The sequence below is a fragment of the Pseudopipra pipra genome, chromosome 23 (assembly GCF_036250125.1).
Source record: "Pseudopipra pipra isolate bDixPip1 chromosome 23, bDixPip1.hap1, whole genome shotgun sequence".
NCBI classification, from domain to species: domain Eukaryota; kingdom Metazoa; phylum Chordata; class Aves; order Passeriformes; family Pipridae; genus Pseudopipra; species Pseudopipra pipra.
The window spans coordinates 3,068,664-3,083,360 of record NC_087571.1 but is presented as its reverse complement, the minus strand read 5'-3'; the positions used below and the strand labels follow the sequence as shown (position 1 = coordinate 3,083,360).

Here is a 14,697-nt window from a genome sequence, read left to right as displayed (position 1 = left end):
GGGAAGGAGGAGGGATGAAGTGGGGATCCAGGCCCCCCATCTGGATCCTGTGTTACAGCAGAACTGATCCCTGCTGTGTTAGAGGGAATGAGAGGGCAAAAAGGTGGTTGGGCTGTGACTGAGATGTTTGTGCAGGTAAATGATGCTGCAGGAGCTCATCCAGGGGCATGTGGGTTCTGGGCTGGAGGGGCGGGGGGTCACAGAATGAGGCACCCCCAGTACCCCTGTGGCAGGTGGGCAACCCAGCTGTGCTGATGGCCTGGGGCAGGGTCCCTTGTTGGTGTTTTTAAGCCTCACAAGGACAGCTGGGACTGATTTGGCCTCTTTCAAAGGGCACAAGAGCTGAGAGGAAAACTTGAGCTGCCATCACTTAGCCAAGGTGTTTCCAGCGTTTTGAACATCCGTCTCCAGGTAAGAAATTCATTTCATCTCCCATCCCCTGGAGCCGGGCAGCATTCCCCTCCTGTGGGGCTCTGGATCTGGCTCCTGGCTCTTGCCCATCCCCAGTGGGGGCCAAACCTCTGCTGCCAGCGTGGGTGATGCTGGCAGGGAGACAGGAGGGGATGAACCTCCTGCTCCAGGGGGAAGCTCCAGGGGGAAGCTCCGTGCCCTCTGCAGGCAGGTCTGGCTGGAGCCACCATTCCTGCTATCAGTGAATTATTGATTGGATTTACCGCCACAGCTCTGACAACACCATTACTGGCTTTGACTTCATGTTTAAATCATCACTCCAATAGCTCGGAAAGACGCGATCTTTTATTTAAAACGCACTCAGTGGCTCTTTTCGATGCCCTGGCTCGACGTGCTGCTGGCAGAGGGGAGGGAGCCGTGGGTGCACGGCCGTGGGAGAGTGATCCCTGCGAGAGGGGCTTCAGGGACACTCAAGGTCACTTCACCGAGGGTGGAAGAGAAGAAAACAAACTTCCATCTCGAGATGAAAGGCTGCAGGTAACAGGGAAGAGCTGCAGAGGCTGTGCCATCCCCCACGTACTCCTCCTGCCCCCTGCTCCACCTTCAGCCCCATCCCTGCTGCCTCCACACACATCCCTGTGGCTGATGGAGCAAGCAGGGAGCATCTCCAGTGCTCTGTGCTCCCAGCTCGCCCTGCTTTGCTCTCCCACACAGCCCCTGGCCGTTGCTGTCCCTGCTCCCCATCCCCAGTGCATCCCAAGCTCTCAGCTGGATGGAGATCCTGGGCCTGGGCCTCCTCTCTGCTGAGACCTGGCTCTGGGATGTGCAGGGCAGCCATGCTGCTCTGGGGGCTGCAGGTTTGGGGGCACATTAATAGGGGTAACAGCCCACGGGCCCAAGTCCCCCCCTCTTTGGGGTGCTCTGTGCCATCCCCTGCCTGGGAAGCAGGCGGGTGGCTGCAGGGCTCCCTCCGCCAGGACAGCAGGGCTGGCTGTCCCCACTTGTCTTTTTATCAGCTTTACCATCCAATATTCCCCGGCCGCTTTGTCTTTGCTTTACATTTATCAATATCACCAGCTGATCCTGCAGTCCCCCTCCGTGGGTTTATTAATATTGCCCTCTGATCTGCGGGAAGCGGCCGCGCTTTATATTCCTGCCCCATCCCCAGCTCCTCCAAGCCCTGATGCCATGTTTAATTAGATTTTCTCCTTGGCTCAGGCAAACACAAACTGAGCTCCTGGTATCTCTCTCCTGTGCTGGAGCTGGTGCCTGGCTGAGGTGGACAGCATCCTCCATCACATTAATATTCCGGTGCCGGAGCACATCTTGGGATGACGCGGTCTGGGAGGGCTTGCCTGGGGAAGGGGATGATTTTTAATCTCTCCCCACCCTGTTTTGGCATTTAACCTGGCAGAGAAATATCTTTTCCAACAGGATCAGGGTGGCCAGGTTGAGGGCTCACAATTAGGAAGCAGCTCAGGGTCCCTGGACCAGAAATCAGAGACGCTGCTGCCCCCTCTCCCATAGTCTTACCCCCATCCCGCTGCTCTCGGGCCATTAATGTCATTTTTCAGGGAATCTTTTTGGGCTTGGCTTTCTTCAAGTCAGGAGGGACCGGTTCTGGCCTCTCCCACTGCTCTGTGGCAGCCTTTCCACATCAGAGGGAAGGAAAATTGTTTATGCAAAGTTTGTCAGTCCCTTCAGGCACAAAGGGAAGCGCTGATTGTTCTCCAGCTATCTCAAATCTTTTTGCCAGTTTCCAAAATTAAAAATTTTCCCTGCGTCTTGCAGATGTATTTGGTGTTCGTGCTTTGATTTCCAGCATTGCTGTTCAGCAGGTGCTTTATTATTATTATTATTATTATTATTATTGGGTCATGGGTTATTATTATTATTATTATTATTATTATTATTATTATTATTATTGTTGTTGTTTCTCCCACCTTGGATTTGTCCTCCTGCCACATTCCCACCCTCTTTGTGTTTCTTTTCTCATAGGGAATACAGGGTGGAATTCACTCAGGGGATGCTCACATGGGTGCTCATGCAGGGACCAGAAAACCCTCCTGTGGCTGGATCTGCTCTTTCTGATCCAACCTGGGACTCCATGGGGCAAAGACCTTTTTATCCCTCCAGCCTGGGATGCAGGATGTGCTCCCTGGGACATTGCCTCTCCTCTCCCAGCCGCTGCCCAAGGAATGTGCTCACTTGAGTCAATAAAAAGCTAATTAAGCCATTTATCTGGGAGAAGCAGCCACTCCTGGGGAGCACTGCTGTTGGGATGAAGGAGGAAGGGACACAGCAGGAGGCAGGAGCTAGGGAAGGTTGCTGGCAGCCCCTGGGAGGGGGAGAGTCTCAGCTGGGAGCTGAGCAAGGTGGGTACACCACCCACAGCATCCCAGGCCAGCTCCATGCCTTCTATACACTGCCTGAAGCAAGCCCTTGATGATGCTGTGCTGCTAAAATGACTGATAAAGTACTTTTCCATCTGAGAAGCTGGTGTTGATTTATATAACACCCAATATTCCCAGCCATAACGAAGAACAGCGTTTGCTCCTGGGTGAGCAGAGCCACCCCACAGCTCTGAGCTACCACGAGCAGCAGACACAGACCCCTTTTTATGCCCCACAAATTCCCCTCTCCGGGCACACCAGGCTTGCTGTTAGCAGAGCACAGCTCCCTGCCAAAGCAGGCTGACCTCCAACTTTAAACTGACTTCTTTAATGGAGCCCTGGGAGGTTTTTTTCTGGGGCCGTGGTCAATTTTGGGAGGTGGACTTGCAATTTGGGTGCTGGGCTCCTGCAAAGGCTTTACAGCCCTTTCCCTAGGAGAGCAAGCCCCTAGCCTGGGTGTCTCAGGTGCAGATGATGGGCTGCCCAGGGCACTCCGTGGGCAGCAAGACCTTTCTGACCTGGCACCTTTTGTCCATATTCCATTTTGGAGTCAAGGAGAGATACTGGAAGCGGTTAGAGGGAAGTGGGAGCACTGGGGGGAGTCAAAGAGGGATACTGGGAGTGGTGGGAGGGAACTGGGAGCACTGGGGGGTAGTCGAGGAGTGCTGGGAGTGGTGGGAGAGCGCCGGGTGTGTCGGGCCAGCCCGGCAGGAGCTGCTCCATTTGCATATGAGTGGTGAGTTCATGAATTATGCAGCCACCACAGCACGTCCAGAGGAGTCGGCTGCAACATGTGAGCCCGCTGGAAAGCATATTTATCTTCGTGTCTTATTGATTTATTTTCCCTCTCCTGTTTTTTCAAGCTTAAGCAGCTGCAGTGAGGGAGGGAAAACAGCCCAGGCGCCCGGGGGGCTGCAGTGGGACAGTGTCCCCTCCCCACAGACATCATCCCACTGGGTTTCTCCACAAAGATGAGTTGCTTTACAGAGACCAACATGTCCTGAGTACTCTGCTGCTTGTTTTGGTGGAGCAGGAGCCTGGGAATGTTTCAAAGAGAGAGGGGAATAATTTTTGGTGACAGTAAAGGTGCTCATGAAGGGTGACCTGGACCCTGGTGGTGAGAGGGATGGTGACCAAGAGCTGGTCTTCCATGGGAACCATCACAGGCTGTGAGGACACATCAGAACATTTGTCCTCATCTGGGTAGGAGCGCAACCATCCATTATCACATTGTCTCCATTGTCTCTTTGTCCATCCATCTACCCTTTCCACTCATTAACTCCACCATCTGCTCCTTCATTTATCTCCCATCCTGGTCAGTAAATCATCCCTGCCTTCCATCTCCATCCGTGCATGGGGAGAAGTACCCCTCGGTCCCCTCCTCCATCCAGACCCCCAAGGCCACTACCTTGGTTTGAGCTTGAAATTCAGGGCTCCACCCATAAGGGAAGCTCCCAGATCCCTCAGGGCTTTATCTTACCTCTTATAATGGCTCCAAAGGCTCAGGGACCCTGGAGGGGAACAGGTCCAGCTCTGTCCCCAGGGGCTGGGCTGTGGGTACTGCTCACATCCATGCTCTGCCTGCTTCCTCCTGATCCACTGAAGCATCCCCAGCTCGCAGCCCTCCCGGCTCTGCCCTTTTCCCCCCGGCAGGAAAGGTTAAGTGAGATCACACAGCCAGCCGGCTGCCCAGATTCCTGCTCCCTGGGGCTAATTATGGAACAACATTAGATAAAAGTCAACATATGTTGTAAAAGGCACTATGTATCAGCGCCTGACAGCTCCTAACAATGTGCTCATGTAACAGCTGTCAGACTGCAATGCTCGAAAATGAGTAATATGTTGATTTATGGATATCAGATCTGCCCTCACGTTCGCCGGCAGCAGCACAAGGAGCGGCGGCAGGACAGGCTGGGCCCTCCCAGCCTTGGCTCCCTGGTGTTCCACTTCCACCTCCCTGTGTTCCACTTCCACATGTGCCTGTGCTGGTGTCACTGCTCCCACCAGAGCTGCTGTTTCTTCTGCCTCGTGCTACCAGAGGCCCCCGGGAGGAACCAGCCCCTCTCCACGTGTGAAGTTCTGCCCCCTCCACTCCGGTGAGACCCTCCCTGCAGTGTTGGTGTCTCCAGCACAGGGAGGACGTGGAGCTGCTGGAGAGAGTCCACAGGAAGCCACCAAGATGCTCAGCGGGATGGAGCAGCTCTGCTGTGAGGAAAGGCTGGGAGAGCTGGGATTGTTCAGCCTGGAGAAGAGAAGACTTCAGGGTGACCTGATTGTGGCCTCCCAGTGACTGAAGGGAGCCTGCAAGAAAGATTCCTGGAGAGAGACTATTTCCAAGAGCCTGGAGTGACAGCACAAGGGAGGATGGCTTCCCACTGAGAGAGAGTAGGATTAGATTAGATGTTAGGAAAAAATTCTTCCCTGTGAGGGTGGTGAGGCCCTGGCACAGGTTGCCCAGAGAAGCTGTGGCTGCCCCATCCCTGGAAGTGTCCAAGGCCAGGTTGGACGGGGCTTGGAGCAACCTGGGCTAGTGGAAGGTGTCCCTGCCCATGGCAGGGGGTGGAATGAGATGATCTTTAAGGTCCTTTCCAACACAAACCATTCTATGAGTCTGTGATTCATTCCTATGCTAGCTGTAATATTTTATTTCAAATGCAATCAATAAGTATGTGCTGGCCCCGTGAAACCTTCTTCCCACCTCATTCCCTCCCTCTTTCAGGGCTCTGGATGCTCAGACCTCTTTGCTTTTATTAAACCAAGGTGGTTTCAAAGCCCTGGGGTCAGAGGGGAGATTTTGGTATCAGCTCTCAGCCCCAAATCCCCCCAGGAGATATGGTGCTGTGCCTGCAGCTGGGGTGACATGGCAGGATGTACCCAGGCTCTGACCACACTCCTGAAATCCTTGGATCTGAGAGCAGAGGCTGCACTGGGATCTCTCATGGCTGGTGACACCTGTGTGCTTCACCTCCTGGTTCTCTGTCCCCTCATGAGACCCCTGAACTGTGGCAATACCCCAGACCACGTCCCTTTATTCTCTGTGGCCCCAAAGGCTCTGTGTTTTGGGGTGACAAAGAGTGGGATCAGGGCTTGGGCAGACTTTGGAATATGGGAGGTGTGGTGAGCTGATGGAAGGGGGAAAATCTTCCCCAGACCTTGCACCCCACTGCTCTCCTCCCTCTTTCGGGGTGAGGCTCTGCTTTTTTCCTGTCCTCTCCCCAACAAGGATTTGGGGGGGGGCTGAACTATCACCATCCCCACTGCAGCAGAAGGCAGAGTGGAATCAATCCAGTGGCAATGCAGCTGCTGGCAGAGTTCGTTAGTGGTTCACACTAATTACCTGTGATGGGGACAGGGAGGGAAGTTCCTCCTCGGCTTTATTAGGCACACTTGGGTGGGTCCTCTCAGGTATGGCTGTGCCTGAGGGGGTCCTGCTTCTCGTTGCTGTGGTGATTCTGCTCAGATCTGTGGGATTTTGGCAAGGTAAGAGCTTTTGGGAAGTGTTTCTTTGGGCACAGCTTGGCTCAGGTGGGGCTGTTGCTCCTGCCTGGCCTGATAAAATAGCTCCAAACTCATGTAATTTAAAAAATATATGTATGTATTCCTTTCTCCTCCTTGTTTTTAGCAAACCTTATGGCTTGATGAGTTGTATAATGGAGATATTTCTTCCTGGGAATGGGGTGGGACTGGGTGTTTCTGGTGAAAGGTGGGTTTTGCTCCCTTGTGGGATGGGATAACATGGTCAGGGATGCAGTGTGACTCTGGGGAATAGGATTCCTGTTGGGAAGGCAGTGAATCCAAAATTAATTTGAGGTGGGGATGTGTTTTCAGCTCCTACTGTCAAGGAACATAATTTTTAGTTTGCCTTTCCAAATGGTGATTCCAAGCAGGATTTGCATCGCTCTTTAATTTATTCCAGACATGTTTTCCTGCATGTGCATGTTGGTTTTCCAACCTTTCTGTGGGACTGTGTTCCTGGGTTTTTTTGACAAATATGGATAAAGACACGATCTACACTCATTTTGACTCTTTTTTTTTTGGTGCTGGGGTCTCGTACCCTGTAGCAACACTGCAAAGTTTCCAGTGCCTCAGAGGGAATGTGTAAATCCCAGTCAAACTGCTCATTTCATTGAAATCTGAAAATATAATAAACCCGGTTATATCACTTTATAAAAAGTAATAAAGAAGGAGGTTAATGTCCTTCCTCAACTAGCAGCCTGTGTTTTTTAATCTGCAAAACAATAATGGAAAACTCCATTTATGGAGCTGTAGAGTGGGTTGGACTGAGCCTTTACAAAACCTCACATAAGACTAAATAAACTCTGGCTCCACTGCAATTTGCTCTTTATAGGCTGATATTTACCAGCCTAGCAACTACTCGACTTTCTAACTTGAATATATTTCATTTTTTTAATACATATTCATTATTTACAAACTTGTTTCCACTCTCCAATTTTTGCTGCTTTGTGTGATTTCTCGTGGGAATTCTTTTAATATGCAGATTTCATAGGAAATATTTTTATATATAGGTGTTTTGGCTATGTAATTATCTTGGTTCTATTGTGCTTAATTCCAAATATAACTTCTAAATTCCACAAAGAATGAATCTATTTTGGGGTTTTACCCTCTTGGGGAGGTTTGATTAAGCTCTGCATGGGGTGGTTTTGGGGGAGAGGGTGGATGGAGAAACCATCTCAATGTCCACACACAGGATGAGGTGGGAAAGCAGCTCCAGGATGTTTTATTTTGCCCCAAGGGAGAAATAAAACTCTGGGAATCTCTGCCTTGCCCCTCTTTGACTCTCAAGTGGGGAACAGGAACTGGTGACCACTGGAGGAGTGAGAAGCTCTCACAAACCATATCAAAAAACAAGTGTACATTAATGGGTTTATTTTTTTTAATGGGCTTTGGACACTGAGCCTGGGATTCATCCAGGCTGGACCAAGAGCCTTGTGGAACTTGGAATGCAAATCACCCAGCTATGCCTTAATCATTACCACCGGGAGACAATTAGGGTTAAAATATAGATTTTTCCACAACAAGGGCAAACTGTAGAGAAATAAAAGGAAGAAGGTCTTGCTAGGATTCGTTTCTGTCAGCCTGTCACCTTGAGGAGGGTTGTTGGAGGCTGGGAAACAGCCCCAGCCCAGAAATCTGCCCCAAAATAGGGGCTGGTTTGGGTAGAAAAGTACAGTTTGGAGGACTCTCCCACTGTAGGGATCAGAGCTGGCTGGTCCCACAGAGATCCCCCTCTGGCACGAGAGCCCAGCAGCAAATTGGGTCAGAAACGGGGAAATCAGTCAGCTGGGCTGGAATGTGATCGAAAGTGCAAAGCAGAGGACGAGGGAGCTGAACAGAAATGGCCTTTTCTGCATTTTTATAATCTTGTGGGGTTTATGGTCAAGGTGAACTTAATAAAGCAGGGCTGGAGCCTCGCTCAGCACTGCCTGAGGTTATGCAGGGAGGGAGGCAGGGAAAGGGGCTGGGGGAACACATGAGGGGTGCCAGGGGAGCCCCAGGAGCTGGGGTGAGTGGCTGGAGCCAGGCTGTGCTTCCCCTTTGCCCCCCTGGCTCTTCCAGGGGGATTTACCCACATTGATCCCACTGGTGGGAAATTCCACAATTTCTAGTCTTGGAGGAGGAAGAGAGGGGGAAAAAGGAATAAAAAAGGGCTGATTTCCAATGTTATTCCCAATCCCATCTCCCTGTGGTGTCCTGGCCCAGCTGTCCTGCCTCAGCACCATCCCCTGGAGCTGGTGGGTGGGAATGATGCCTCCAGGGTGGATGCCCATGGACTCACACAACTATTTCCCCTTCCTTTTGCTCTCTGCTTTCCCCAAACAAGCAATTTTTTTTTCCTCCTTTGGGAGGGCAAGGAATGGGAAGCAGCATGTCCTGCCCATCCTCTGCACCTTGGAATGCCCTCTCCAAACCCCAAGCCTGTGGCCGGAGCCACCACTATGACTCTGTATAATCCTCACCCAGATTTGAGTTTAAGACAGTCCCTGTGGGGAAAACCCAACAACAACCGTGCTCTAATCTTTAATTAGAGAGTTAATTAGCCTCGGAGGCTGGTACTGCCTTGTGAGGGGGCGGCTGGGCAGGGGATGGGGGAGTTGCTTTGTGAGCTAATAGAGGGCAAAGACCTTTAGGTTTGGGGGTGCTCGTGGCTCCTGCTTTGGGCTGGGTTGAGATGTGGATATCTGTCCTGTCCTCAGGGATTGCTCCCAGGGTACCTGTCCTGTCCTCAGGATTGTTCCCAGGGTGCCTGTCCTGTCCTCAGGGATGGCTCTCAGACAATGGCTGATGATTTTGGCAGTTCCAAGGGCTGGGTACCTGTCCTGTCCCTCTGTCCCCTATCCTGTCCTGTCCCCAGGGATGGCTCCCAGCCAAAACCTGACTCTCCCCTCCCTGGCAGAGCAGCAGTGCTTGGTAGTGTGGAGGTCTGGGCATCACCACCCTGGCATGAGGTGTCACCCTGCTGGGGAGCTGGGGTGATGTGGGGACACTCGTGAGGCTCTTGGTGGCCTCTCCATCACCTGCTTTGTCTAACACTGAGTGAAAGCAAAGAGGTAGGAGCATACAGGGGGTGCAGGAGCCCAGCACTGTCCATGGCACAGGGCCCACTGCCCATGGAAGATGGCACTCACCAGGGAGAGCTTCTCTGGAATGCAGGAGGAGAACACATCTCTGGGAAAGGTGCCTCTTTCCAGGTAGGAAAGGGCGCCTTCCTTAAGCGAAAAACTTTAATCTTCTCGCAGTAAAACCTTCTGGAAGGGTCTTCTACACTCACACCCACGGCACAGGGCACACATGGCACAAGGGGGGCACACCCGGCACCCAGCACTGGGGGTCCCCGGGAGGGGCAGCAGGGCTGGGCAGCGACCAGGGGAGGGCGCTTTGGGCTCGCAATTGTCCTACCCAGCCCTTGCCGACCCCCCCAATTCCCCCCTGGGTGCAGAACAGCCTCCCCCAGCCCACCACTGCTCCCCCTGCACCCCCCCCCGGGGGGCTCCTGATTTACCCCCAGCTTGGGGGTCTCTGCCATGGGGAGGAGGGTTCACCTCGTGCATCCCCTCGGGGGTGTCCCAGCCCCTCCCGGGATGCTTATCCCAGAGATAATCCCAGAGCCAGCGCAGAGGGCTCCGTGCCAGGGAAGGAGTGTGATCATAATGATGGGGGGAAGAGAAAAAACAGGGAAAATAAGGGAAACCAGGAAATCAACACAACAAAGTTGACTAAAGCAAATATTTCCCTCTCTGCAGGAGGGAGCTGGGCTGACTGGAATGCTAAAAACGCCCCTATTTGCATCTTTTTAAATGGGAGCCGATAAAAGCAAATACTCCGCCGCCAATAATTATAATATTTTAATTGCGTTTCTTCAGGGCTTTTGGGGTTTTTTTTGGGAGAGACGTACAAAGGCTGTGTGTAAACTGGCAGGAATAAATAGCCCGGTTGGTGTGGGTTTGGCTGTGATTTTGGGGGGTCCTGTGTGTACCCCCCAGGGACCTGCAGCACCCCTGGGGGTCAGCTGTGACCTGGGGGGGATGAGGGGCTGAATTTTTCTTTCCATCTCCCTCCCAAAATTCTGATTGCAGAGTCAGATTGCACCTGCCTGTACTCCTGCTGGGATTTTACAGCACCTTCACAACAGGTGTGATTTTTAAGATCCCTCCCTCCCAACACCCTGGTTTGGACAGGATGGGGGGGTCTCAGACCCTTTCTCCATTGTGTGGCAGGGAATTCCTGGGAGGGAAAAAAAATAGTCAGAATCAATGATCTTAGAGGTCTTTTCTAACCCAAATGATTCGAGAAACCCCCTCCCCAATTCCATCATGGTACAGAAAACAGAGCCTCTCACTAATAAACGGGTGACCTGGGGGTTGGGGGGTGACACATCAGTGCTTTCACTTATTTTTCCACGCTTTTACTCCACATGTTTTTTCACTTGCTTCTGTGGGGAAAGTTAGAGGGAGGGAAAGGGACTGAAGGGGGACACGAGCAGTGTGGTTTGACCCAGCTGTGTGTTGCTTTTGGACCAACCCAGGATTGGGGGATCCCAAAAGTGCAGTTGTTGACCCCCTTTTTGGGGTGAACTGCCCCCCCCCGGCCAGTCCCAAGGACTCTGAGTTGTTCAGCAGGCACAAATCCAGAGGGAAGCAGGGTTCTTTAGCTCTGGTGCTCCTGGAATGACTTGTTGGATTTAGGTTTTAATTTCAGAAAAGAAAATGAGACTTTCCCCCCCTTTTTTTTGTGCTCTGGTTTGATATAATATGGATTTTTTTGCTGTTTTATCTGTGTCTGGCCCCCAGGCAAGTGGTGACTGGTGGGGTGGAAGTAGGGATAGAGCAGGAGGGGATTTTTCCTTCTCTTCTCAGGTGTCAGCATCCCCTGTGCTCCCAGGACACACAAACATCACCCAGAGCTGTTGAAGCCTCTCCTGACCCTTTCCCATCCCATTTCCAGCCTGGCCACCAAATCAAGGCGAGCTGAAACCTTCAGCTCTTGGTGCAAACAAACCCCAAACTGGCCTTTGTGCTGGGGGGGTATCAACGGGGCCTGTTTCTTTTGGGTTAAAATTAAATTACCACACCTGGGTCAAGGGCTCTGCTCTCACCTGCAAACAAACCCAGGCACGCCTCGCTTGCTGCACCATGTTCCACGTGCAACAAGATATTTGCAGGGTCAGGGACTAATAATTTAAACTGCTGAGCAAAATAAATAAGTGTAAAGCAAAACCAAACCCGGAGCGCCGCAGGAGCAGGCGAAATTGTTTGCTTTTCAACTAGGCACACACACAAAAAAATACAAACAGTAGCAGGAGGGATACAGAGATTAAAATTTTTATAAAAAAACAAAATACCAGCAATCCCACCAGGAAGCGGTTGTTTCCATTTTGTATGTGCATAAGATTAGCAGCACTTTGCTGCCTGCTACGAGCGTCCCTCTCCCCCTTCTCCTGGGAAAATTTGACCAAAAAAAATAAAAAAAAAGGATCTTTTTGGACCATGGAAAAAATAAAAAAAGAGGGATTGAGATTTCCTACAGAAAATATTGACTTTTTAAATTGGACACTGCTCCTGTTCTGGCCTGGGAGGCAGCCAGGATACATCCCCTTTTTCACTTTTCCTGCACACAAATTGAAATGAGAGGCTTTCCTTGCAAATCTTGATGCGTCATAAACCCAATATCCGTATCCATGGAGGGAGGAGAGGGATGTCCTGGGTTTGTGACAGGGAATTCCAAGCCAGAGGGGAGTGAGGTGTGCAGCCAGATGGACACTGTGCAGCCACATTGCTGGACTTTGGGTTTCTCCCTGTAAATTGTGATTCATGGAGTGTCCCCACGGGGATTTTCAGTGCCAGGTGCCCAGGTACCTGTGCCTGAGCACCTCAGGGAGCCCTGCCCTGAGCCTGCTGCCATCCTTGCAGCTGTTTTCTGCCTGATATATTTTTAAGATCTCTTGAGTGTTTGACTTTTGCAGTTTCCAAACAGAGGAAAAAAGGTAGAAACCATTGGTTTGGCTGAGATAAAGCTCCAATCCATTTCCTTTTCAACTCCACTTCTGCCATTTAATGACTGGACGTGGCTCTCAGAGCTCTGGTCTAGTTGACAGGGTGGTGATGGGTCAAAGGTTGGACTCGATGGTCTTGGAGGTCTTTTCCAGCCTCAATGATTCTGTCATTTGGTCAGTGATGTCTTGCCCAGGTGCTTGGAGTCACTCCTGAGTTCCTGGGGCTCCTCTCTTGTGCTGTCACGTGTCCAAAGCGAGCTTGGAAACAGGCAGAGCTGGAATTCAGAGGTTTTTTCTGGATGTGGTGTGGATGGCACTGATCTCAGCCCCAGAACCCAGGCACCAGCTCCCCACAGCCCCCCTGGGGCTCCCACATCCCCCGGGGGTGGAAGCCAAGGCGTGTGCTGGGTGGGAACACTGAGGAGCTGCAGTGGGGCGGCTTTGACAGGCGGATCCCACCCCCATCCTCACCTTCCCCACGAGCATTTGGGGCTGGTGGTGCCCGTGGGGGGCCGGCAGCGCCCGTGCCCACCCCTCCACAGAAGGCTGGAGCTGGCATTTGAATAATGAATTCTGTTTAAGACTGAAAGCTCAGAGATCCATCTGTAACAAGACTCGAAATAATTACAGCTGATGATTGCCTGGTACCTCAGCCAGAAAAAACAGAACAGATTTTGGCCGCCAGCAATTACAAGCAGCACCCGCTTGAGCACAGGGAGAACTTTCGGAAACGAATTCATGAATACATTTGTGGGTTTGGGGAGGGATGGGGTGTGGGGTGCAGGAGTGTGGGGAGGGTGTGTCTGCATTCACGTGGCTCTCAGAGCTCTTTTCTGGGGGGATGATGTCACAGGTGTCCCATTGGGCTGTGTGTCTGCAGCATCATTTGGGCCTGGGAGGAGCAGGGCATCCATACCCAGACCAGTGCTTGGGGTTGTTACACACACCAGGATAAGAACTGGTGGGGAAACAGGAGATAAAAAGGGAAAAGTGTGGTCAAAGCCATTCCCAGGAGTAGAGAGGCCCATGGATGTGGCAGAAGCAGGTGATGAATTCTGGACTCTGCCAAACATCTGCCCCCTGTTCCTTTGGGTTTTTCTTGTGGCTTTGCAGTTGAGGGCTGAGCAGAGAAGGAAGGTTCCTCCCCCCAACACAACAGCAATGCCCTTGGGTGGCTGCTGAAAACCCACAGGCTGTCCCCGGCACAACCCCACGCGTCCCCCAGGCTCAGATCTGCCTTCCCTATAATGGGGATAATTTATCAAGTAGTGAATAATACGCTTTCCTTCTTCCATGTCTCTTCCACGTATCATTTCAACCGGCTGAAAACTGTCAAATTAGACTATTTTCCTTGACTGTTCCATTTAGGAGCAGGGGGAGCTGCAGGCTTTGATAATTGCTGCGCGCTGGGCCGACGTCTTGTAGAACGCAGCGAAAACAAGAATGTTTTTGCCCAGGCTGGTGAAACACAGGCTTCCTCTCCTGAGGTTAGATGCTGATGATCTTTAAAAGTCTGTTTTCTTTGCCCCCTGGAGCGTGGCTGGCTGAGGCTGACACGGGGAAACCTTGGCTGCGGGCTCTGAGTCGCTCGGGGACTGTGCGTGCGCGGCGCTATCGCTCCTTCCCATCCGCCAAAATTGCGTGTGCTTGGAATTGTCCCGGCGTGATGCGTCTGTATTAATCACTGCTCCCTTATCTTGTTCGCCTCCAATCTACAAGGATCTGCTTAGTTCTCCTCTGCACCTTAAATTCTCTTTTATCTCAGCTGGTGTCACCGCCGAGCCTGCAGACGGCTGCAGCGTCTTTTCCTCCTGCAGCTGGAAAATGCGTGCGGGGACTCCCTGCTCTGCCCCCTTCCCTGGCTTTTTCCATGGGGTGTAGGGCTGTTATACAGCCTGGCTGGACTAGTGGTGGCACTGAGGAGGATGTGATGGTCTGTTGTGCAGGGGTGTGTGTGCTCTGGAGCCATCCTTGTGGCTGTGTATGGTCCTGGTGGGAGGGGTGCTGCTGGTGGGAGGGATGCTGAGAGCCTTTGGGGTGGTGGGGTAAGAGCCTCATGTCCAAAAAAAGCAGTGTGATGGGTGACCTGGGTGCTGTGCCAAGCTGTTTCCTTCCCCCCTGACCAGAATGACCTCACTGACCCCCAGTTTGTGGTGCTGAGTCCATGTGGAAGGAGGAAAGACAAAGCTGGGGGACCTGATGCGTCCCTGGGTATTTCTGTATCTGAGGCACAAAACATACAGCAAAGGTCCTGGGGGTGCTTTTCCTCAGGGAATCACTTGTACTTCCCATCCAAGCTAACCAGAAAGCACTTTATTTTATGCCAAAGCAGCTGCCAGCCCTGAGTAGCTAAGCAGGGAGATTTTGCTGGTCCTTCCTGTG

The 14,697-nt window shown here is 52.0% G+C and overlaps 1 long non-coding RNA gene across 2 annotated transcripts; it reads right to left on the bottom strand.

The window, feature by feature from the left end:
• Positions 1–12,346: 12,346 nt before the first annotated feature.
• LOC135401898 (uncharacterized) lies at positions 12,347–13,123 on the bottom strand. 2 transcript variants are annotated; one of them, XR_010424961.1, is made up of 2 exons: positions 12,964–13,123; positions 12,347–12,590 (listed from the first exon to the last, which is right to left on the bottom strand). It is a non-coding gene; the product is annotated as an uncharacterized LOC135401898 (long non-coding RNA). The 2 variants fall into 2 exon arrangements; XR_010424960.1 differs by lacking the exon at positions 12,964–13,123 and adding an exon at positions 12,787–12,957.
• Positions 13,124–14,697: the final 1,574 nt, after the last annotated feature.